We start from the raw sequence: 25,911 nt of genomic DNA on the forward strand, positions 1-25,911 counted from the left end.
GTTATGTGAGGGATTTTATCCCCGAGAACCAAAAAATTCATAAAGGCCCTAATGTATGTTATAAACGTTTTAATCTTGGGTTAAAAATAGAAACCCAAGTGCTAAACAATATATATATGTGATTATTTAAAACAGTCAAAACACAAATTAAATATTACATACAGACAATAAAATTACTTATCTATAGCATTTTCTTACCTCAAATTCTGCTCTTAGCCTATTTGAAATGACATTCTATAGACATAAAAATATTGGTTTAGGAAGTTCCCGTTGTGGAACGAATCCAACTAGGAACCATGAGGTTGCAGGTTCGATCCCTGGCCTTGCTCAGTGGGTTAAGGATCCGGCATTGCTGTGAGCTATGATGTAGGCTGCAGACACAGCTTGGATCCCACGTTGCTGTGGCTCTGGCATAGGCTGGTGGCTACAGCTCCGATTCGACCCCTAGCCTGGGAACCTCCTTATGCCGTGGGGGCGACCCTAGAAAAGACAAAAAGACAAAAAAAAAAAAAAAAAATTGGTTTAGGAGAGTTCCCATCGTGGCTTAGCAGTAACAAGGCTGATTATTATCCAGTAGAACATGGATTCGATCCCTGGCCTTGCTCAGTGGGTTAAAAGATCCAGTGTTGCCATGAGCTGTGGTGTAGGTTGAAGATATGGCTCAGATATGGCATTGCTGTGGCTGTGGCATAGGCCAGCAGCTACAGCTCCAATTCAACCCCTAGCCAAGGAACTTCCATATGCTGCAGGTGTGGCCCTAAAAAAAGAAAAAAAAAATTTGGTTTTGGGTTAAGAAGGAAGATTTTCTGATGGTAATTTTTCATTGGCATGGGCAAGGTATTTTGCAGAGGCAACTGGTAAGTGGATTATGAGGCCATTTAGCTTTTGCCAAATTTTTATCTTGGATTAAGATGGTGGAATGAGGAGTTCGCGTCGTGGCTCAGTGGTTAACAAATCTGACTAGGAACGATGAGATTGCAGGTTCGATCCCTGGCCTTGCTTGGTGGGTTAAGGATCTGGTGTTGCCATGAGCCGTGGTGTAGGTTGCAGAGGCAGCTCAGATCCCGAGTTGCTGTGGCTCTGGAGTAGGCCGGTGGCTACATCTCCGATTCGACCCCTAGCCTGAGAATCTCCATGTACCGAGGCTGCAGCCCAAGAAATGGCAAAAAGACAAAAAAAAAAAAAAAAGATGGTGGAATGATCATACAAATTAATCTTGTTTCCACTCTCGGGAGCCCTTAAAATGACATACATGATAGTGAAAAGGAATTGGGGTTGGTACATTAAGCAGAAAGAAAAAAAGAAAGAGAGAATTTAAAAATACAGGATACCTAGTTAAATATTTATATTTCAGATAAACAATTTTTTAGTATAAATATGTCCCACTTGCAGTATTTTGGACTTTTTGTGTTTTGTCTGGCAACCATACAGAGAATAAATCCATGACATTGTACTGTTAGGAGATCATATTTAGGAAGAATTTTTGGATTACATCAGATTGGATCTGTCCTACAATTCTACTTCTAGGTATTTACCCAATGGAAATGAAAAGATAAGTCCACAAACACACCTGTACAAAAATTTCACAGCAGCTTTATTTATAATAGTCATAGACACAACCAAATTCTCATCAGTAGTATTATGGATAAACAATTTGCATTTCTGACATTCCTAAATTTTGCAGCTGCTGCTTCGGGTCCTGTACTTGTAGAACTACTGTTGCAGAGAAATCCATTAAAAAAAGAGATTGGCTCAGAAAGAAAGATAAAAGATTAAGAGTGACTCACAGTTCAGAATAAAGGCGACTGTAAGTCAAGAGCAGTAGGGGGCCCCGAGATAATTAATTGGATAATTAATTGCAAGATAATTTGCATAGTTAATTATTCAGATAATTAATTACAGACCTGCATCTCAAATCCCCCATCACCGCCACTACTGAGTAGCTAGCAGCAGCAGCCTTAAACCTTGAGTTAAAGCCCCAATAGAATGTCCCTGCAAGTTTCCTATCTGGAGAGGAATACTGAGGTGTGGGGAGAGAGGGTTGACAGATAAATCAAAAATTCCAGAATGGACTCAGGAGTAAAAAAAATTAAGTCAGGAGTTCCTGTCATGGCTCAGTGGTTAACAAATCCGACTAAGAACCATGAGGTTGCGGGTTCCATCCCTGGCCTTGCTCAGTGGGTTAAGGATCCGGCGTTGCCCTGAGCTGCGGTGTAGGTTGCAGACGCGGCTCGGATTGTGCGTTGCTGTGGCTCTGGCGTAGGCCAGCAGCTACAGCTCTGATTTGACCCCTAGCCAGGGAACCTCCATATGCTGTGGGAGTGGCCCTAAAAAAATTTTTTTAAAAAGTCATCTTTGCTTAATTGAAAAATACATTGACATCAGAGAGGCCTGCCGGGGAAAATGAACCCAGCAGCTGCTGGGGAACTCATGGCATGAACCTAAAAATCATACAAATATGGACAGCTAGGGGTGACCAGGCATCTGAGGCTCACCAGCTTCAATATTAAGAAAGAGCAAGAAGGGAGTTCTCTTGTGGTGCAGAGGGTTAAGGATCCCGCGTTGTCCTTGTAGCAGCTTGGGTTACTGTTGTGGAGTGGATTCAGTCCCTGGCCCAGGAACTTCCACAGGCCATGCATGGGTATGGCCAGAGAAAGACAAAGTGATCCAGGGAAGCAAAGCTAACTCCATGAGCAGAGGAGAACTTGAAGAAATAGGAACTTGGGTAACTAGGAGCCATTTGAGAGGCTCCCACATGCATAGAACAAACACATGTACAATCACAGCCTAAGACGGCCAAAGAAAGCTGGTGAACATGGCTGAGGACTGTGTCTCTTACTGTTTCTGTCTTGTTTTCTTTGTAAATAATAATGGCTAGATGCAGTAAAATAGGCACCCAAACTGCGAAATAGAAAAAATGTGACCCTGCCAAAGTAGAGCGATGAGTTGGCAGGTGGTTGCAGCCACAGGGCCCCTCAAATTGCTCATTAAACTGCAAGTGTAGGAAATTCCAGATTTGGTGTGGGAAAGGCATTTTAGGGGTGGCATGTGTAATGTGTGGAAATTGGGCTGTATAAAAGTTGAACACGTGAAAGTTAAGAACCATCTGTGTCCACATTCCACTTGTTTTTCCCTAGAGCTTTGTCATATAAATCTTTCAGCTGAAACTTGAGGTCACCACAAAAAATAACTTATATCTGTATCTCACTTCACCACATAATAGTTTACAAAACACTTTTACTCATTATTATAGGTAATCCTTATCCTGAGAGGCAACTAATATCCCTCTTTTACCCTTGAGGGAACAGACACAGCCAGCAATTTGCGTCTTCCTTCCAGGAAATAGAGAAGGCTGTCAGAAAGGCAATTTTGGAAATTATTTCCCAAAGGTGTTTGCCAATTGTTGATTCCATACAATAGTGGTAGTTCTCAGACTATAGTGAGCATCAGAACTGCCTGGATGGCTGGTAAAAAAACAACGCAGATAGCTGCCCCGTCCCCCTCTTCCTCCTCTTCCTCCTCTCCTGCCCCCAGCTTCTCATTCTGTAGATTGAGTAAAGCCTGGGAATTTGAATTTCTTTTTTTTTTTAATTTTTTTTTAATTTTTTGTCTTTTGTCTTTTGTTTTTCGTTTTTTGTTTTTTTTGTGAATTTCTAACAAATTCTTTTGTTTTTTCTTTTTCTAGCAGCACCTGTGGCATATAGAAGTTCCCAGGCTAGGGATTGAATCAGAGCTGCATCTGCAGGCCTATGACACAGCCACAACAATACCAGATCCAAGCCATGTCTGTGACCTGCACCACAGCTCTCGGCAATGCCAGATCCTTAACCCACTGAGAAAGCCCAGGGATTGAACCCGCATCCTCATGAAGTTGGGTCCATAATCTGCTGAGCCACAATGGGAACTCCCATCTTTTTCTGTGTGCCATAGGGAGAAAGTTGTGTCCCAGTGTGTGTGTGTGTGTGTGTGTGTGTGTGTGTGTGTGTGTGTGTGTGTGTGTGTGTGTGTGTATGGAGAGAGAGAAAGGAATCGTCCCAGAATTTTTATAGTGGTTATCTTTGGATTTTGAGCTTATGTGTACTTTTTAGTTTCTTCTTTATAATTTCTACAGTAGGCACATACTATTTACACAGCAGAAAATAAATCTGTAATTTTTTAGTTGATTTTTTGGGGGGGTCTTTTGTCTTTTTAGGGCCGCACCCACGGCATACAGATGTTCCTAGGCTAGGGGTCTGTCTGATCAGAGCTACAGCTGCCAGCCTACACCACAGCCACAGCAACGTCAGATTCGAGCTGTGTCTGCAACCTATACCACAGCTCAGAGCAACGCCGGATCCTTTACCCGCTGAGGGAGGCCAGGGATTGAACCCGAAACCTGGTGGTTCCTAGTCAGGTTTGTTTCTGCAGCGCCAAATTTGTAATTTTTAAAAAGGTGCTTAGAGTTTGTAGGAATCAAAACAAAACAAAACAAAACCCCCCAAAACCCCATGGTATGTTTTGTTTTTAAACACCACCTTTAAAATCCTACCTCTTTTGTTTAACCAATTTCTCTGATAGAGTTGTACATTTCCGGTAACATAATTCATACAAAAGGCAATTTGGGGCTGTTTACTAGTGCAAAAAGGGGATTATCCCATTAAATCAACTAAGATCAAATTACCACATTTCGTTGCACATAGGCTGTAATTAAGGCAAGCCTAAACTAGACTGATCTTTTCTCTTTTTTACTTGCTTCCCATAATTACCTAATTTCATCTCCTTACTTACTATTCTTATGTATTTTACCCAACTGCATTTGAAAACTGCCCCAATGTTACAGGTCAACCTCTGATAGTCATACATAACAATAAATGTCTTGTTAATTTTAGAAAAAGAACGGTAAGCCTGTACATATTGGGATATGTTGATTGCAACAACCACACGCTAAACAACTGGTTCTGGTGGTACAAGTTCATGCCTTTCAAGTTTCACCGTAAGGGAAATAATCGCCTTAGAGAAAGAATGAATCAATAGTTCAAAATTAGCTGAATGTAGGAAACATTTTCCAGATAGACTCAATACAATTTTTTTTTTTAAGAGATAGCCTAAATCAGACTAGGGCCATTTAAAATAGCCGCAAATTTTTCTTATTCTGTAATATGTTCTTGAAAATACCCTTCAAAAATGGAGTTAGGGAGTTCCCGTCGTGGCGCAGTGGTTAACGAATCCGACTAGGAACCATGAGGTTGCGGGTTCGGTCCCTGCCCTTGCTCAGTGGGTTAACGATCCGGCGTTGCCGTGAGCTGTGGTGTAGGTTGCAGACGCGGCTCGGATCCCGCGTTGCTGTGGCTCTGGTGTAGGCCGGTGGCTACAGCTCCGATTCAACCCCTAGCCTGGGAACCTCCATGTGCCGCGGGAGCGGCCCAAGAAATAGCAACAACAAAAGACAAAAAGACAAAAAAAAAAAAAAAAAAAAAAAAAAATGAGTTTAAAAAAAAAAAAAAAAATGGAGTTAATAATGCATGTGTTGTCTACCTGTTAAATGTCCAATTCTGTGAGGTTTACAAAAAGTTTCCTGCCGTAAAAGAGCTTCTCTTTAAGTTGAGAGTGATAAAATTTACACATATGAGTCGTTCCCTGTTGGCTCAGTGGTTTAAGGATCTGGCATTGTCACTGCTGTGGCTCGGGTTCAGTCCCAGACCCGAGAATTTCTGCATGCTGCAGACACAGCCAAAAAATGAATTTTTCACATATGAAACAATAAGAGACAAATGAGTGATTCAGTAAAATCGGCGCACTTAACAAAAGCGGGAACTGTATTTCCAGTCATCTTTAAATCTCTCTAAACACCATTCTAACAAATCAGTGATAGTTTAGGGTGTTTAGCAGTATGGTAATTCCTAAAGGATTTTTTTTTTTTTGTCTTTTCTAGGGCCGCACCCATGGCATATGGAGGTTGCCAGGCTAAGGGTCTAATCAGAGTTATAGCCGCCAGCCTATGCCAGAGCCACAGCAACATGGGATCCAAGCTGTGTCTGTGACCTACACCGCAGCTCACAGCAGCGCCGAATCCTTAAGCCACTGAGCAAGGCCAGGATCAAACCCGCAACCTCATGGTTCCTAATTGGATTTGTTAACCACTGAACCACGATGGGAACTCCTCCTAAAGGATTTTTAAATCTACTAAATTAAAGTGAATTCTTGCTCCAAAAACTCTTCAGTAAGAGAGCATTTCTTTTTCTTTTCCCTTTCTCCTACCACTGCCAGCCTTCTGTACATTTATTATTCCACTACAAGCTAGTGAGAGAAATAGACAAGGGGGCTTTTCCTCTTAGGGAAGTATGGCAGCTAGGATGTTCGTGGCTGCAGGGAAAAGAAGAGCCACTTGAATAGATGTAATAAAAACAAAAATAGCCTATCTCATAAGATAAGAAACAGAGTGAGGATGTTTTCCAGGTATATCAGGTATAGGGGCTCCTGTCAAAGCACCAGCCTCTTTTATCTGCACCTGTCCATCTCCATCCTCAGGCTGGTAGCACAATGGCTGCTGCAGTTCCAGTAGGCATTCCCAGATGTACACATAGTCCGGAGGAGGAAGGCACAAACTATGACCATCCCTAGATTCTGTAAATAAGGTTTTACTGAGAAACATCCTTCTGAGGTCCTTTACGTATTGTTTGTGGCTGCTTTCACCTTGTAATGGCATTGAGTAGTGGCAACAGAGCATTTGAAAAGTTCTCACCAAGCCAGCCAAACCAGAGACAGCCAGACCCTTGCTGCTCACTGTTCACCATATCCGTTCCTGTCTCTAATGATCCATTCATCTGTCCACCCACCCATTGATCCATACTTTCCAAAATCTTTATTGGATACTGTCTCTGCAGGGTGCCTTAAGCTCCCCCTCCCCACCACAGCACTATTTTAAGAGAGAGATTCCTAGAAACCTGCTTCTCAGAAACTTGTTACTGAACTGCCTGACTCTGAACACTTCTAAATCCTCGTTCCTTGTTGCTTCCAATTTTTGGACTAATCGTTTTCTGTCTTCTTTCCTCAGGGATTAGAGTGTCTTTTTCATGGGGCTCCCTGCACACGGAGTCTGATTTCTTTAGTAAGTCGAGACAGTGAGAATGCAAAGCAGGGAGAGTGAGAGGAAGGGAAAATGGAATAGCATCTACTGAGGGTCTCTTTGGGGCGCCCTACGTGCTTCTTATCATCACATCCGAGGTCAGAGGCAGGCAGGTATGAGGAACCTTGGCACAGGGAATGCAGGGAGGGAAGGAATATGGAGGGATACTTTCCTTAATGGTTACTGGGGAGGTTATTGCTGCAAATTTTTTTTTTTTTTTTTTTTTTTTTTGGTCTTTTTCCATTACTTGGGCCGCTCCCACGGCACATGGAGGTTCCCAGGCTGCGGGTCGAATCGGAGCTGTAGCCACCGGCCTACACCAGAGCCACAGCAAGGTGGGATCTGAGCAGCATCTGCAACCTACACCACAGCTCACGGCAACGCCGGATCCTTAACCCACTGAGCGAGGTCAGGGACCGAACCCGCGACCTCATGGTTCCTAGTCGGATTCATTAACCACTGAGCCACAACGGGAACTCCAGTTGCTGCAATTTGTTTGACAATTACCTGGGATGTTTTCATACTCAAGCTCCTGCTAAACTAGACATTCTTTTTAGTCCTTTCCTTTCCTGGTCTTCCTGAGGCCTTAGAAACTTAAAATTAGCCCTAAAGATGGTGCTGAAAAATATTCCACTCTAGGTAACATATTCTTTTTTTTTCAGGGACACACCTTCGGCATATGGAAGTTCCCAGGCTAGCGGTTGAATCCGAGCTGTAGCCGCCAGCGTATGCCACAGCCATAGCAATGCCAGATCTGAGCCACATCTGCGACCTACACCATAGCTCACGGCAACACTGGATCCTTTAACCCATTGAGCGAAGCCAGGGATCAAACCCAGGTCTTCATGGATACTAGTTGGATTCTTTACCACTAAGCCACAATGGGAACTCCTAGGTGACAAATTCTTGAAAGGAGTTTGTGCAAAATGTTAACAATGCTCATCATACAGGGAATGATATCAGTTTTTGGTGGAATGAAATGAGAAGAGAACTGTTGTTTATTGAGCATCTATTATGTGATTTGCATATTAATCCCATCTCATATTCACAATAAAACTGTGATATATTGAAATTACTTGAGGATAAGACTGTACTTTCAGGGATCATTTCTATAGTTTGTGAAATTACCTGAGGATAGATTTGTCTGCAAAATGCTGAAAATCTAACCAGAGTGGTTTAACAAATTAGGGGTTTGGTAGTCGGTAGCTGGTCCTGGCATCATTCAACACATAAGTGATGACATCAAGGAACTGATCTTTTTTTTCTGCATCCCTCTTCTTTCCAAGTTGGCATTTAGTCTTATGCCTATCATCTCATGATTGCAAAATGGCTTCACCTCCAGATATCATATCCACATTCAAGGTAGAATTGAAAGGGAAATGTAGGGCCAGCCATATTAGTCTCCATTTTATCAGGAAAGAAAAATATTTTCCAAATCCCCCTCATCAGACTGCTAGTAAGATATCATTGGCCAGAACTGGGTCCGATGGATATCTTTAGTTTCGAAAGAACTGGAGCAAGTAGGAAATACGATTGTCAGGGTGGCCTTAGACTAGGGATGGGCAAACAACAATCAAAGCTGGACCATTGCCTGGTTTTTAAATAAAGAAAGTTGTGTTGCAGTGTATCCATACTCATTCATTTATGTATTGTCTATGGCTAATTTCATGCTACATTGGCAGACTTGTGAAAAGGCTCAATGGTCTGCAATGTCTAAATTTTTTTTTTTTTTTTTTTTTGCTTTTTAGGAGCACACTCAGGGCATATGGGAGTCCTAGGCAAGGGGTCCAAGTGGAGCTACAGTTGCCGGCCTACATCGCAGCCACAGCAACATCAGATCCAAGCTGTGTCTGGGACCTACACCACAGCTCATGGCAATGCCAGATCCTTAACCCACTGATGAGGCCAGGGGTCCAACCCCCGACCTCATGGTTCCTAGTTGGATTCATTTCCGTTGTGCCACCACAGGAGCTCCCAAAGTCTAAAATTTTGCTCCCTCTGGCCATTTACAGAAAAGTTGGCCAACCCTTGCCTTGGACCACTCATCACCTCCGTTGGACACTTTTCCTCCCCCAGACAGAACTGGGAAAGCTTCTGATAGCCCAGAGAGAGGTCGCTGTTACTGGGTATGCCACCAACATTATCTGCCACACACAGCTGTTGTTATCTGTTTTCAGTGAGGAGATTAAGGCTCAAAGTTTAGGTAAACTTCGTGGACACAGGTTGAATGAGTGCAGCCCGAAGTTCAAGCTCAGGGCTCTCTGACTTCAGGTCCTTTTGACCCTATCTTATTTTTGTGAGTTTTCTCATCTGTGAAGGAGCTGTGAGATATCCACCTATTATTCAACTCAGCCCTTAAATGAGTTGTAACAACAGGACAGAGAGCCAATAGATCCGCCTTAATAGGTTCACAAGATGATGAAATATTTACTTCTACGTTGCATTTCAGTGCTCATTTCCCACTTTGTTCTCTTTCCGCTGCATCTATTCATAGGCTGGTAGACCCTGATCTGCTTTAAGATGGGTTTGGGCTTTCTTTTTTTTTCCCCTCTTTTCTCCCCTGCACTTCCTATAGTGCCTAATACCTAATAAAGACTCAATAAAAGTTTGTTGTGCTCTCCACTCCACTGTTGTCTCATGACAAGTCAATATATGTCATTCATGTTTTCACATAGTACTTCCTGAATGAACCTGTGAATTACCTCATTGGATACCCACCCTGCACTCAGCGTATGCAGAATGACTGAATGACATCTCCACCCACTATAGGCCTCTTGGAACTGAAAATGATTGCATTCGTGGTGTTTAAGGGCGACCCGGATCACCTTTGGCCAGGCTGGTCAGTCTCATCTCTCATCTCATCACTGTGTTCACAGTGGCCTCTATATGATTTCACACTTCAACCTGGGACTGTCTCTGTCTCTTCCTTTCCTCTGCAACCTTGAAACAACAAGAGTTAAGAGAGCTACTAACAGCAAATAAAAGGGGACAAATAAAAAGGGCCAAGTTTTTGGAGTTCCCGTTATGGCTCAGTGGCTCAGGAACCTGACTAGTATCCATGAGGATATGGGTTTGATCCCTGGCCTTGATCAGTGAGTTAAAGATTGGGCATTGCCATGAGCTCTGGTGTAGGTCGAGGGCGTGACTCAGATCCTGCATGGCTCTGTCCGTGGTGTAGGCCAGTAGCTCTAGCTCCGATTCAGCCACTAGCCTGGGAACTTCTATATGCTACAGGTGCAATCTTAAGAAAAAAAGGGCAGAAAATAAAAAGGGCCAAGTTTTGAATTGAAGGAGAGGAAGGCTTTGTCACATCTATTTTTCTTCTTTTTCCTCTCACCTTTCTCCATAATTCAATCTAAGAAACTACTCCCCCTCGCCTGTCTTCACTCCAGGTGTCTTAAACTTCCTCACATGCTCGCTCTCTTTCTCTCGCTCCGTCTCTGTCTCTGTCTCTGTCTCTCTCTCTCTCTCTCTGTCTCTGTCTCTCTCTCTGTCTCTCTCTCTCTCTCTCTCTCTCTCTCTCTCTCTCTCTCTCTCTCTCGTCTGCAGGGCTTTGCCATTTCCTCAGCCTGGAAGACCCTTCCTCCCCATCCGCAGTCACCTTCATCAGGCTCACTCTTCTTCTAAGGCTCTACTCTGGAGTCAACTTTCCTCCCCAAAGCCTTCCTCGGTGTTTGAAGATGCCCCTGATATCACAGCCAAAGGCTTTTGGACACTGGGCCTAATTGCCTGCCTGCCAGTTTATCTCTTGAATGCGTCTGTAAGTAAAACCTGTGAGGAGCCACAGCCAGCTTATCCGATGCGCTCAATTAGCAAGTGGCTAGTGAAAGAATGAGAACAGGAGTGAGAATTCCCAAAAAGGGCCCTACCTAACCCTTGCATGGGTCAGGCCAGGGAATTCCTAGCCACTTGGATTTCCTCTTCCCTGGAGGTTTGTGTTTGTTGGAAACAGTTAACCAGAATGAGCATCTTTGTTTGGAGATCTTATCTGCATCCTTCACCACGGGGTGGGTGGTGTCATTTTCCTCGGTCTCTCCAGCCAGGCGTTCCTCTGCAGCCAGAGTGGCCCACCTCTGCTCCCTAAGTGGTGGAGCCTGGCGCCCTGGACCGAGTGCAAAAGCTACAGTGTAATCTCGCTTTCTCTCAGGGCCACTGACCAGAGGAAACAAAAACTGCACTGATTGGGCTGTCCTGATGAGAACCAGCCAGTGGGTCTGAAGTTTCCTTCTGTGTTTAAAATTCCTTATCTGGCATTGCTAGCAAATCAGCAGGCTCACAAGTCAATGGAGGCTTATCTCCAGAGCTGGTTCTTCAAAGAGATATATGCACACCACTCCCCTGGGTCAGATAGCTGTGCCAGTGAGAGACGGGAATAATTGGGATCAGTCAATTTAACACATGTAACACAACCCGCTAACCGTTGTTTAAAGGCAAAGGTTTTTTGTGGGTTGTTGGTTTTTTTACCTTTTTTTTTTTAAACATTGTAAAAGTGATCAGTGCTCATTATAGAAAATATGGCCAATCACAAAATGTGCAAAGAAAAAAATTCCTTTATGGTTTAGTATACTCGATATATTTCTCTGTAGTCTTTCCCTCAGTTATTTCTTTAATAGTTGTCATCATATACATTTTGTAATAAAGTTGTATTCTGGCATTTTGGGGGGGACATTTAAAAGCATAGGAATATTTTGTCACCTTTGTACATAATTGAGTAAAGATCACCCCACCAACATTTTACCATGGCTGTGTATTTTAGGGCAGTCCCCATAAAGCAGATTCTCATAATAAGAGGGGGTGTGACCTCTATTCCACTTCTTGGTTCTACTTCGTGGTTCTTTCTTAGATCCTTAAAGTCAAATATGTCTCTACCCCATCCTCTCATCATTCTGTGTTTATCCCTCTGTTCTATTTGATTTTCAATCACTTCTCCCTCTTCTGGTAACAGAACTCTGATTTTTTTCCCCCCTCCGAGGAGCCCCATTCTCTCAATCTTGGTATACTTGCTTTGGTAACTGCTGATTCCATCCTTGTCTTTAGGGCTGGGAAAGCCACTTAATCTTGACCAGTTAGAACATGGCATCCCTCTGGGCACTGTGATGAGTTTGGGGGTAGGCTTGCAAACACATTCCAGCCACTGCAGATCACACCCAGGACTTAAGTCATACTGTTGTGAACAAGACACCCTATTTTTCTATTATACTTCAGTCTTGGAAGATGTCAGTTTAATTGGGCTTTTCTCTCACTTGATACCAAGAAAGACCTAATGAGTAGCTTATTACCAGCTGCATGGAGTTTTCTCCAATAGAATGTTGGCCAGTGAGCACCCGAATCCTGCGGTATTTCGATTTGTGTTCCACCCCACCAGTGCCTTGTGTGCCAGAAGTATTGAGTACATGTGTGATGAGTTCATTAGGAAATTGAATGTGAGCTGATTCCTCACAGTCCTTAAAAGTCACTTCAGAAAAGGGTCCCATCTGTAAGCTCATGGCCTTTGTCTCTTAATTACAAAAGTAATCTACAAAAGAAGTTCCAAACATTTGATCTGTTTGTTTGATTCCACGTTAAACTGGAAATTGGTGTAAATATGCACTTGGAATGTTCCCTCCATGCTCGAACATAACAGCTTGAAGGATGCAGAGTAGATTGCCCCGTCTGTGGCTTACTAAAAAGAAATGCTCATTTTCTGTCCTTTGTAAAAAACTAGTTTTTCTCCGGGGCTTGATTCTTTCACACAAAGAGACTGACATCGTCTCAAATAAAAGAGGGGCAGAGGACTAGGATGTTTTTCTGTAATAAAACTTGAAAACTTGGCAGCAAGTCTGTGCACAAATGGCCGTGAGCTACGGCTGTCGTGCAGAGTTTAGGAACACTGCTCTTGTGGGCTGGCTGGGCTCATTAAACAAGAAGGATAGATGGAAAGAAACACTTCCAGAACACACAGAAGAAGACCATTAAATGTGTCATAGCTATGGATGGCTGAAAAATCTTGCTTTACTTGTATTAATGAATGCTGAGATTGTTTCCCATTGAAAGGTAGGGAGCATTTTCTTTTTGGTTTCTTTTTTTTAATTTCTTTTTTTATTTTATTTTATTTTTTTTAGGGCCACAACCTTGGCATATGGAGGTTTCCAAGCTATGGGTTGAATCAGAGCTACAGCTGCTAGCCAGTCCACAGCCACAGCAATGCCAGATGTGAGCCGCATCTATGACCTACACCACAGCTCAGAGCAATGCCAGATCCTTAACCCACTGAGTGAGCCCAGGGATCGAACCTGCAACCTCATGGTTCCTAGTTGGATTTGTTTCTGCCGCACCACGATGGGAACTCCAAGGGGAGCATTTTCTCTACCATATCTTTATGACAAAACTCCAGAACACTGGAGGAAATATTGTGAGTTGATCATATTAACATTCCAGTTCATCATAACTATAATTGTAGCTGAACCTTTCTGAATACTACCGTATGTCAGACACTGTCCCAAGCATTTAATACACATAATAATAGGTAGGCTCTATAATAGGTAGGGTCCCCATTTTACAGATATGAAACATAATTATTTAACTTGCACGAGGTCACACATGTTGTAATGGAAGAGCTAGAAGTCATGACAGCTAGTATTGCTCCAGAGCTTCTATTGTTAAGTATCACGCTTTACCGCTTCTTAGAGTATTTGCATAGGCAAGTTGATAAGCTTTCAGGAATTACGGGACGTGACCTTCTAGGAAAGTCATCTTGCAACATCTGTTACAATTTAAATCACACACACCTTTGACCTAACAGTCTAGAAACGTGTTCTGTGTAAGAAATAAACATATATACACATGTCACATTATTGTTACATTGTTGGTAGGAACTGGAAAATATCTGAATGTCCATCAATAAGTGGAAGCAGAATTAAGTGTGAATCAGTCAACTTTGGCAGGTATATTTTGAATGAGTTTGGTCTTGATCTGTCAACCTAGACTTTTATCCAGGGCGTATCATTAGATAAGAAAAGCAAAGAGTAGGGAACTCTATGTAGTGTAATCTGTTTTATTTTTTATTTATTTAATTAATTTATTTATTTGTCTTTTTGCCATTTCTTGGGCCGCTCTCGCGGCATATGGAGGTTCCCAGGCTAGGGGTCCAATCGGAGCTGTAGCCGCCAGCCTACGCCAGAGCCACAGCAAGGCGGGGTCTGAGCCAAGTCTGCAACCTACACCACAGCTCACGGCAATGCAGGATCCTTAACCCACTGAGCAAGGCCAGGGACCGAACCAGCAACCTCATGGTTCCTAGTCGGATTCGTTAACCACTGCACCACGACGGGAACTCCCTGTGATCTGTTTTATAAAACAATTATCAAAGAATAGCTATAGCTGTATGAGAATTGAGTTAGGATATATCAAGATGTTAAGTATTTGGGAAGTGGGAGGAAATTGGACGTAGGGAAAGGTAAGAAAACAAATGCTTAAAAACAACATGGAATGATAGGCATGGTATGGTGTCAGGTTAAAATGCCCAATGTGAAAGTCCATAATAGTATTACAGCAAACATGTAATAATTGAGTATGTGTTTTGGAAAGAGCTAGGTGGTAATGAAGACAAATGTTAAATCAAGCATTAATTTGGTTAAATTACAGTTGTGTGAATTTTTTTTCTTGGATTTTAGATTTTTATAATAACCATTCATGGGAAAAGGGGAAAGGATTTAAAGTTTTTTAGGAGAGGAACAAGTCAAGAACCCAGAGATGAAATTAAATACTGTGGCCAATTTAGTATGATGTGAGTATGGCTCCTTGAGGTTTGTGGAGGCGGCATTGCCAAGCATCATGGGCTGGGGGCCCAACAGGAAACGGTCAAGGCAGCACTGAGCTAATATGGGCTTCAATGCTTTTGCCACTTTTACCCACATTCTTGATTTGTGACTTGTTTAACCTCAAATCACAGCTTTTTGGGCATATGTATTCACTGAAGTACCACTAACAATTCTAGAGCTTTGGAAGCTACTTAGCTTTATAACAAAGGCATCGGCAATCCATCCATCCATCCATCTATCCATCCATCCATCCATCCATCCATCTATCCATCCATCCATCCATCCATCCATCCATCCATCCATCCATCCATTCACTCAACTAGCATTTGTTGAGTACCTACTGTATGCCAGGCCATAAGCCAGGTACTCATTCTGTGGTAAGCCTGCTTCTGCCATATAAGATAAAACATATGCTCTCCTTTCTCCCCCAAACCTTGTCTGAGCATAGCTGCCTTCTCACTAGGCAGAAGAGAAAGGAAATGCTTTTTCTTATTTGGCGGTTGGGGTGAGCAGTAGACTTCTCGTTGGGGTCCGCACTTCACTAGTAATGGCCCTGGTATATGTCTGTGACCCACTATGTCAACAGGAGGTGCTCCGTAATATGACCCTGACCACTTTGATGTGTTTCTTCCATTACCAATTCCCATTCTCTATCAAAACCACCATACCACATTTTATGAGCACTCCCAGGATTCAGCATGCTTTTTGTAAGCCCTTTTACCTTTGGAATTTCCAGTCACTGCCTAGAAAACCCCTACCCATCCTTTAAGAATCATCTGTCACTTCTGCAGCCCGAAGTCACCTTAAAGGATTAACTCCTCCATTCTAGTCATCAGTTTGGGTTGTTGTTAGAATTGAGGGCTAGAGTAAGTTCAAGAAGTTGGAAACCTATGGAATAAACTTTCCATGTGACACTGAAATCCTGAAGACCATGAATTATATCTGGTTGAGAGTGGATATAAAAAATCACTTATAGATAGGAAAATTCCCAAAACTAGAGGAGATGACTGCAACTTGATTGAAAGAAAAAAGGCACAACTCCAAGAGATAGATACTTTTTTTCTTCTGTTTGGGGCTGTACATGGAAGTTCCCAGGCTAGGTAGGGGTCCAGGCTGCAGCTGCAGATCTACACCACAGCCACAGCAATGCCAGATCCCAGCCACATCTGTGACCTACACCACAGCTCATGGCAACACTGGATCCCCAACCCACTGAGCAAGGCCAGGGATCAAACCCCATCTTCATGGATTCTGTTTGGGTTCGTTACTACTGAGCCACAATGGGAACTCCATGACTCTAAGAGAGACTGTTCAGTTGCAAAGCACAGAAAATTAGTCTGAGAAGTAAGTAACGTGAGCATTTCTCATCCCAGCATCGCCTCATGGGGAGAAACTTACTGCTGGGGAGAAACTTGCTGCTGGAGATATAATTTGAATCATTTTCAGGTCTAATGACAAGGTGGTTCCTACTGTGGTGACAGACACAGGAAGTTATCAATTTGCAGTCCCATCAGCACCACCATCCTTATGAGAAAGATATAACAGAATATCTTGGCCAGGCCCATAAAGTAATATTATGACAATTGACCTCTTAGGTAACAAGGAAGAGAAGCATCCTTCTGTATAACATTGACATTTCAATCTATTTGACAGTTTAAGTTCTCACTGAAGATTATTAAATAATCATCCTGGTGTCTATTATTAGGCTCCTGTACATTTTATTCTTTCTGAATCACTGGTAGGCCCCTGTTTTCCCTGAGTACTGAACTCAGAGGGTATATGTACTGGCAAAGCAGAGGAAGAGGCCTTGGAATTTGGCGGTCATCAAGACACAGGCCATTGGTTCTCAAACTTTATTCCACCCTGAGTAGTGTTCACAGGGACAGTCATAGGCTTATGTGATTTACTAGTGTGTTCGCTCTTTTTTTTTTTCTTCTTAAGAAAGCATATCAGAATACAAGTGAGTACCATATGCTTGTTGTGCAGTTACCATGGAGACCTTGAATCTGCTCTAATTTTTTAAAAAGCAAATTACTCCTGCTTTTCTTTCTTTTCTTTTTCTTTTTTTTTTTTTTTCAGCAGCCCCACTCTGGACTGTCCATTTCGAGGGTGCAGTCTGTAAAGACCTTTAGTAGGTGAGTGACATGATTGTATTTGTGTTTTAGAAATACAAAATGGGAGTTCCCGTCGTGGCGCAGTGGTTAACGAATCCGACTAGGAACCATGAGGTTGCGGGTTCAATCCCTGGCCTTGCTCAGGGGGTTAACGATCCGGCGTTGCTATGAGCTGTAGTGTAGGTTGCAGACGCGGCTCGGATCCCGCGTTGCTGTGGCTTTGGCGTAGGCCGGTGGCTACAGCTCCGATTCAACCCCTAGCCTGGGAACCTCCATATGCTGCGGGAGCGGCCCAAGAAATAGCAACAACAACAACAACAATAACAACAACAACAACAACAAAAAAACAAGACAAGAAAAAAAAGGAAATACAAATTGGCAGCTGTGTTGAATGCTACTGCAGAGCTCATGATGCAAGAGCTAATGATGACCTGGCATTCCCGTCGTGGCGCAGTGGTTAACGAATCTGATGAGGAACCACGGGGTTGTGGGTTCCATCCCTGGCCTTGCTCAGTGGGTTAAGGATCTGGCGTTACCGTGAGCTATGGTGTAGGTCACAGATGCGGCTTGGATCCGATTAGACCCCTAGCCTGGGAACCTCCATATGCCCTAGCGGCCCTAGAAAAGGCAAAAAGACGAAAAACAAACAAGAGCTGATGATGACCTAAATCACAGTTGTGGCAGTGAGGATGGAGGAGAAAGGATAGATTTGAGAACCGTGTAGAAATAGGATGAACAGAATGATTGGCTATTGGGGTGGGGGAACTGATGAGAGAGAGGGAGAAGTTGTAAATAAAGTCAGTTTGCTTGAATGATTGGGAATATGGTAATACCACTAATAGAAAGGAGAAGAAGCTAGTTTGGGGTGGGGGATGACACATTTGGCTCTACATCTGCTAGGTTTGAGGTTCCCAAGGGAAATCCAGATGTGAAGTAAGATGGCAAAAATACGTTGTCTAGATGACAAGAGATCTTGGTGATACTAGAAATAAGTGTTACTCTTATTAAGGGTGATACTGCATTTTTAAAACAAAGATTTAAATGTTTTATGTTTAAAAATATACAAAATAAATAGAATGTACTAAAAATAAAATATATATATACATGTCTAGAGATTAAGATAGAAATATAAATCTAAACTTAAGGATAACTGGGTTATAGATGACTGAAGTCAAGGGCGTAGTGTATAAGGTGAAAAGGACACAGGTGAAGGATTGAATCTGGGAATTGCAATATAAAAGGGCGGACCAGTGAAGAAAGAAGATAGGTAGCAAAGCGGAGGAGACTTTGAGATTCATCGGAAGAACCAGGAGAACAGACTGTCATGGAAACCAAGAGAGGGGAAACATCCAAAAAAGAAGAGAGTGTTTGATGTTGTCAAATACCCCAGAGAAAAAAAGGAGAGACAGTGAAAAGTATTCATTGGCCTTGGCAAGAAGAAGGCCACTGAGGATCTTTAAAAGAACATCTAGGAGTTCCCGTCGTGGTTCAGTGGTTAACGAATCTGACTAGGAACCATGAGGTTGCGGGTTCAATCCCTGGGCTTGCTCAGGGGGTTAAGGATCCGGCATTGCCGTGAGCTGTGGTGTAGGTTGCAGACGTGGCTCGGATCCCGCGTTGCTGTGGCTCTGGCGTAGGCCGGTGGCTACAGCTCCGATTAGACCCCTAGCCTGGGAACCTCCATATGCCATGGGTGCAGCCCTTAAAAGACAAAAAAAGACCCCCCCAAAATAAATAAATAACATTCAGAATATATGTAGCATGGGCACTGGGGTGCAGTGGGTTCAAGCGTGACCATGAAATAAGGAACAGAGAGGAGTTTGGTGATGAAGGAAATAATAATAAATAGTAATAGCTAATATTTATTGAATGCTTATTCTGTGCCAGGCGCAGTAACTGACATATAACTTCTCACTTCCTTTCACAAACCGTTTACAATTATAATCCCCCTTTATATACCAGAAACACACTTTGGAAGTTGAGTCAAACCTAGTCTTGACTCACCCAAAGCCCAAGATCTTGAAACCACACTGGAGCCCAGGAGATAAGGTGGGGCCAAAGGGTATTCTTGTTTATCTGGTTATAAAATTATAAATGGAACACTTCTTCTGAAATGGTAGATTTACTTTTTAATAGAAAATCACACACACACACACACACAGATGTGAAATCAGAAGGAAATAGTTTCCTTAAATTGTCACACAAATCTCACGTCTATAATCAATTGATGATAAACTACTCCAGTTCTTTCAATATCCAAAGTTTGCACCCAACTAGCTAGCTGGTCCGTCTTTAACACCAGCTGAGCATGCATTGTACAGGATAGTGAACTTGAAGTGGAATTAAGACACAGCCTCAACTTCCTGGATCCTTGAGGAGAAGCAGCAGCTGAAATACAGAGCAGCAGGGAAGGAGAGTCCCAGATCCACCCCAGTGTCTCTGGGCTGTGGAAGAGGCAGCCCAGAAAGGCGTTTGGGTTATAATGTCCCTGTGGGGATTAGGTCCATTCTTGAACTAGCCTGGAGCCTGTTTCACACTGGGACTCTGGGTTCTATCTGAAAAGACATGAATTCTCAGTTTTCTTAGGAAAGTGGACTTCCTGAGATCCTTTGTTCTCATAGATCACCCATCACGTGCCAGGTCTGTGCCGATGCTTCGAGCTGATAATGATAATAAAGATATAAAACCATTACGACCTCATTTACCATCCTGGAATCCAAATAATAATCATGTCTCAGAGTTCCCATTATGGCTCAATGGAAACTAATCTGACTGGTATCCAAGAGGATGCAGGTTTGATGACTGGCCGTGATCAGTGGGTTAAGGATCCCGCATTGCTGTGTCTGTGGCACAGGCCGGCAGCTGCAGCTCTGATTCCAACCCCTAGCCTGGGAACCTCCATATGCCTCAGGTGTGGCTCTAAAAAGACCAAAAGAAAAAGAAAAAAAGGAAAAAGAGTTGAGAGTAAATTTTAAAAATATGTATATATGTATATAAAATCACATCTCTAATTTTTTTCAGTTAACTTCCTACCCTATATGGCTTCGTTAGCAGAAAGTCCAGTATCTCGTTCCCATGAATTATTTAAGAATTCAAAACATTTCCTCAGTCCCAAGGATTATAACGCATTTCCAAAAGCCAGGTTGAGAGAAAACCGGTGAGTCGATCAATCCAAAAGTCTCTTTGTTCTACTTCTGCCATACTGGGTCCCTGCTGCTTCTTCACAGTCCTCTGGGCTTGTCTCCTGCTGAGGTAATGCTGTTGCTGCTCCAGATCCTGCCCTGGATGTAAGATGCACTGAGATCTGCCTTCAAGGTTCAGCTCCTCAGCTCACTTGGAACATACTCTGTCATTGCTTCCCGATGGCATCCTCAGAAAGCTTTGCTGGCCCCAGCCCTTTGAAGACAGCCCTTCCCTGTCTCTGGCAAGTGCCTCACTGGGGCTCTTCACCTTTTTTCCTTTTTTTCTCAGGGAACACTATGCCAATCCGCTCAAGTCCAATAACCTTGAACCTCAAAGAAAAAGTGTCCGGAGCCCCTTTCCTTTCCTCTCCCTAGGACAGCCTCCTTGTACAACCATATTGTATTCAGAAGGAATGGGATCCTGGGAGCACATCTTCAAAGAGTATATATATCTATCACAATAGATTATAGTCCGTAGTATGCCCTCTGGAGTTGTGCAACTGGGCACTAACTCTCCTATTAATCCCAACTCCAGCGTTCTACCCAAGGGGAATGGAAAAGAGCAGAGCAGATATTTCAAGACTAAGACATCCTGTTATTCCAAGGCGATAGGTCTTTCTCTCTCTCTCTCTCTCTTTTTTTTGGGGGGGGGGGTCTTTTTAGGGCAACACCCACGGCATAGGGCAGTTCCCAGGCTAGGGGTTGAATCCAAACTACAACTGCCAGCCTACACCACCACCAAGCAATGCCAGATCCCAGCTGCATCTGTGACTTATACCACAGCTCATGGCAAGGACAGATCCTTAATGCACTGAGCAAGGCCAGGGTTTGAACCTACATCCTCATGGATGCTATTCTGGTTTGTTTCCACTGAGCCAGGAAGGGAACTCCGGCAGTAGGTCTCTTGTAGCTGCATAAGTAAGAAGGGTCATTCAAGAAGGGTCTTGTGAAACAAAGGAGATCAGCTTCGAGGTGGTTCTTTGAAGCTTGTTATTATTATTTTTTTTTAATGTATATTCTGTTCCTCTAGGCACCCCATTACAAAATAATAAAAGCTGTCATTTATTCAGCCGATATGGCACTAATACTTCATATGCATTATCTCATCTCTCTTGTAGAAGAATTCTGAGTCTAATAAGGGAGCTAAAATGTACAGAAAGTATAGTATAAGGTAGAATGTGAAAAAAATTACATGAGTGAAGTAAGTGCAAAGTGCCAAGGGAGCTCAGAGAAGGGAGGGATTATTTCCAGCCGGAGAGGCTCATTCAGTCAACATTCAGCACATAATTATTGCGTGCCTTTACATCCTGGTCTCAAGAATCTCACAGACCGGGGGAAAAAGACAAAGAAACAGATCATCTTGACTGCATGGTGTCATTTGATAAATGCCGTCCGGCCATCAGGGCAGACTCCTTGGAAGAGGAAGCACAGGAGCTGTAAGCACTGAAGGTTTGGGGACCTTCTGAGCAGACAAGGTTGGGGATCCATGAATATCCATCCCAGGGTTGCATCTGGATCTCATTACCTCAGCCCCATCCTCTAGAACAGAGAGAGAAGCAAGCGGTTGTTAACTTCTCCGTTCAATTCTCCTCCAAGGCCTTAATTTTGGAGCCGTTAATGGTAACCAGTCCTTCCTCTCTGTGCAACTGGCTTTTCTCCCACTGAAGATTGCACTGCACTTTCCCCTACTTAACTCCATTCAGTTTGTGACCTCCTCTCCAATTTACCAATTTTGATTCACATCCTCCATCTTTTCTCCCACTGAGAAGAAACAGCTGACTTTTTGGACTTCCAAGCCTCCTGGAAGAAGGCCAACAAGCTTCCATAAACTCCAGAATATTATTGTGTGAATTAAAATGTTCACATGGTATCAACCATGCAGTTACTCCAACGTTTATTTTGGAAAATATTACATTTGGAAAATGGGAAGCATTCCAGAGCATTCTCTTACCTTGAAATATCAGTAGACACAAGGGTATTTTGAGATCATTTCTAGCTCAAAGGTTAGCAAGCAATCTGTACAATTAGAAACATAAAATTGCCTTAAATAACATTAGTTAAGGGCTCTGGGGCTTAAAAAAATGCCTATAGAATATTTGTGGAGAAATTTGGGGCAAAAGGCTGCAATTCTAACTCACTGAAGCAAACTTTCAAAATGCCTTTGAGTTAAATCCCAGTTGGCTCTTATTGCACGTTTCTCTTCCAATCACTGATGATTAGACCTTGCTCAATTGCACATTTTCCAAGATCTTACATGCTTCAAACTCTGTCCCTCTGGCTACAAGAGGCAATGCAGTCTAGCGCCCCAGTGAGAACTATAGCTAAACCTGAAGACCTGAGGATTCACATGTCTCTCCCAACCTCTCCTCTTCCTTCCATCTGTTTTTCCTCAGCATGGTCATGCAATGCAAAAGCCACAAGCGAAGAATGCCGAGGGGGCAGCTGTCCTAGGAAGACCTTACTGATGCACCTCTTTCTTTAATGAGGCTCAGTTCCCAGTGCCTGTGATGTGTTTGCTGTGGCTATGATACAAGTGAGACTGGAGGGCCTTGAGGAAAAAGAGTCCTAGAGTGATGGATGGGTTGCAGTCCTTCTTGTCTATTCTTTCTTTCTTTCTTTATTTATTTTGTCTTTTTGCCTTTTCTAGGGCTGCTCCGACAGCATATGGAGGTTCCCAGGCTAGGGGTCAAATTGGAGCTATAGCTGCCGGCCTACGCCAGAGCCACAGCAACACAGGATCCAAGCTGCGGCTGCGACCTACACCACAGCTCAGGGCAACACTGGATCCTTAACCCTGCAACCACATTGTTCCTAGTCAGATTCGTTAACCACTTCGCCACGACAGGAACTCCTTTCTTGCCTATTCTTTCAAGCTTTGCAGTTTGATAATACCTGAAACTCAACATTGTCCACGATCCCATCTGTGGAAAAAAAAAGCCAGTGTGTGTGTGTGTGTGTGTGTGTGTGTGTAAATGAATAAAGAAAAATGTAGGGTGGGGAGTTCCCTGGTGGTTCAGTGGTTAGGACTTGGTGCTTTCACCACTGCAGTCTGGGGTTCAGTCCCAAAGAACTGAGAGATCCCACATCAAGCTGCTGCATGCTGTGGGAAAAAAAAAAAAAAAAAAAAAGGAAGAAGAAAAAGAAAAAAAAGAAAGAGAAAGAAAAAGACAAAAATAGGAGGACATTATTTACTACCAGATGACAATGGTTAACTCTGGGAAAAGTGTAATTAGATAGGGGTCAATTACCTATATCACTTTTTTTTTACATTAACAATTTATTTAATGTGTGAATAGACATAAAGAAAAATGATTTAAATTAAAAAAATTTTAAAAGAACTAAACAGATTTCGACGTACTTTCATAGAAACCTATCTATGAAATGTTAAGTTAAAAATAGCAAGTTTAGGGAGTTCTCATTGTGGTACAGGGGAAAGGAAACCGACTAGTATCCATAAGGACACGGGTTTGATCCCTGGCCTTGCTCAGTGAGTCAGGGATCCAGCATTGCCATGAGCTGTACGTAGGTCGCAGATGCAGCTTGGATCCCTTGTTGTGTGGCTCTGGTGTAGGCCGGCGGCTACAGCTCTGATTCAACCCCTAGCCTGGAATTTCCATATGCTTCAGGTACGGCCCTAAAAAGCAAAACAAACAAACAAACAAACAAACAAACAAACAAAGTAAGTTTAAAAGAGGTAAGTATCATAAATTTAACTTGAGGGGAAAATGTAAATATACTCGCACATAATTGGTAGTTAGTATATGCATGGAAAAAAATCACAAGGAAAAGACAATAAATTATTGCTGTGGTTATTTCTGGCAGTTGGAATGTTTTTGGAGATAGAGTGGGAGGTGGGGATTTTAACTTTCTACACTGTGTATTTCCTAGAATATTTGAACTTTTAAATATTAACCTCTATTGATTTTCCTAGGAAACAAATTGTCCGAGTAGTATTACGGCCTTGTTTACTTGATATTGCCCTCAAAAGACTGACTGGCTGGCTTTAATGGACCAACATTAAACATAAGACCATGTTGGCTGGTCTGATCTAACCCACAGTCCAACCCAAATGATAATGTTCTTGGGATGTCCTCATGCTTAATAAAGATCCCAGCTTTCATGCTCTGACCCACCTTAAATAAGGAATTCCTGCTGTTACTTATTCCTCGCCTCCTGGTAAACTCCTGTTCATCCCTCAAAACTCTACTCAGCTATTAATTTTCCCCCAATCCCAGACAATGAGTAATTTCCACTTCACTCCCATCACATTTACACATACCTCTATTTCCACAAGTTATTCCATGTATTCTAGTTCTGTTTTTCAGCCTGTTTCCTCTCTTGAATTGTTAACTCCTCAGAATGCAGGTAGTATCTTATTTTTCTAGGTATCTATCTCAGGGCTTACTATAATGAGCAGTACTTAGTGTTCGATTGATTTGTTTCCTCAGCCTTCCCTAGTATAAGAGTTTGAAATCCAGTAGACCCCAAACATGCCTATTATCAGAATCTCCTGGAGGAGCATTTATAAGCACACGCACTGATACCCCACTAGAGCTATTCTCAATTCAGATCTCCCCAGTAGTTCTTCTTCCTCTTCCTTATCCCCTTCCCATTGTTTTCCTTCCTTAACAGTTCATTAATTGGCTCTGGACAAAGTGATGGGGAGAGGGGGGAGGACAGAGACTCAGCATGGAGTGACAAAGCCCTAGCTGGATGAGGAGGGATCTGGGTGGGAGGTGATGCAACTGAAAGAGGAGACATCTGGGTGGGAGGTGATGCAACTGAAAGAGGAGAGATCTGGGTGGGAGGTGATGCAGCTGAATGAGAAGGGATCGGCGTGGGAGGGTGATGCAGCATAGATGCCAGAGCCTGAGTGGAGTGAGAAGGGCATTTACACAGTCCTGCAGGGGTGGCTTGGGGTGGAGTGTCAGAGCCTAGCAGAGTCAGAAGAGTGTCCCCGTGAGGAGTCCAAGCAAGCTGAGAGGTGTCTCAGTGTAGCATTTTCCTGCTTGGATGGAGCATCAGTGCCCCAGAGGGTTAAGGAAAGTATCTGCAAGGGGGTTAGGGAACTTGGATGAGAAACGATTAAGTAAATAAATAAATTTATCAATGTGAAGTCTGTTACTGCCATAGAGTTACAAATATGGTTGAGACAAAACTAGAATGAATCCTTTTTTTTTTTTTGTCTTTTTGCCATTTCTTGGGCCGCTCCTGCGGCATATGGAGGTTCCCAGGCTAGGGGTCAAATCAGAGCTGTAGCCGCCGGCCTATGCCAGAGCCACAGCAACGGGGGATCTGAGCCGCGTCTGCAACCTATACCACAGCTCACGGCAAAGCCAGATCCTTAACCCACTGAGCAAGACCAGGGATCGAACCCACAACCTCATGGTTCCTCGTCGGATTCGTTAGCCACTGAGCCACGACGGGAACTCCAAAACTAGAATGAATCTTATGGTAGTAGATTAGAATTGGAAACTCTCAGAGTTCCTACTGTGGTATAGTGGGTTAAAGATCTAGTGTGGTCTCTGTGGTTGCACAGGTTTGATCCCTGCCTCGTCTCAGTGGGTTATGGATCTGGAGTGACACAGCTGTGGCATATATTGTGGCTGCAGCTCGATTTGATCCCTGGCCTGAGAACTTCCATATATTGCTATAAAAAAAATTGGAGATTCTCATATAGAAATATATACAGAAATAAATATAGGTATAAA

General features: G+C 43.0%; 2 protein-coding genes and 1 pseudogene across 8 annotated transcripts in view; all 3 read left to right on the forward strand.

Annotated features, from left to right (window-relative positions):
- LOC106504840 (uncharacterized) overlaps positions 1 to 25,911 on the forward strand; it is a 50,086-nt gene that overhangs the window by 21,968 nt on the left and 2,207 nt on the right. The window contains exon 3 of one of the 2 annotated variants that reach the window (XM_084975609.1): positions 8,854 to 9,732. The exons of the other annotated variant lie outside the window; for it this stretch is intronic. The gene's annotated coding sequence lies outside the window, so the exon portion shown is untranslated. Of the gene's footprint in view, positions 1 to 8,853; positions 9,733 to 25,911 lie in introns of those variants that run through there. 2 annotated transcript variants of the gene reach the window in all.
- The window catches only part of TMEM135 (transmembrane protein 135), a 280,594-nt gene that overhangs the window by 2,284 nt on the left and 252,399 nt on the right, over positions 1 to 25,911 (forward strand). For 2 of the 6 annotated variants that reach the window (XM_084975602.1, XM_084975598.1), the window contains exon 2: positions 16,984 to 17,039. The exons of the other annotated variants lie outside the window; for them this stretch is intronic. The gene's annotated coding sequence lies outside the window, so the exon portion shown is untranslated. The remainder of the gene's footprint in view (positions 1 to 16,983; positions 17,040 to 25,911) is intronic. 6 annotated transcript variants of the gene reach the window in all.
- LOC146399775 (small nucleolar RNA U3) lies at positions 8,190 to 8,281 on the forward strand (annotated as a pseudogene).

The sequence above is a fragment of the Sus scrofa genome, chromosome 9 (genome assembly GCF_054392235.1).
Source record: "Sus scrofa isolate SSC_HxYL_T2T_F1_AM1 chromosome 9, Sscrofa_HxYL_maternal_Yorkshire_Landrace_v2.0, whole genome shotgun sequence".
Taxonomy (NCBI): domain Eukaryota; kingdom Metazoa; phylum Chordata; class Mammalia; order Artiodactyla; family Suidae; genus Sus; species Sus scrofa.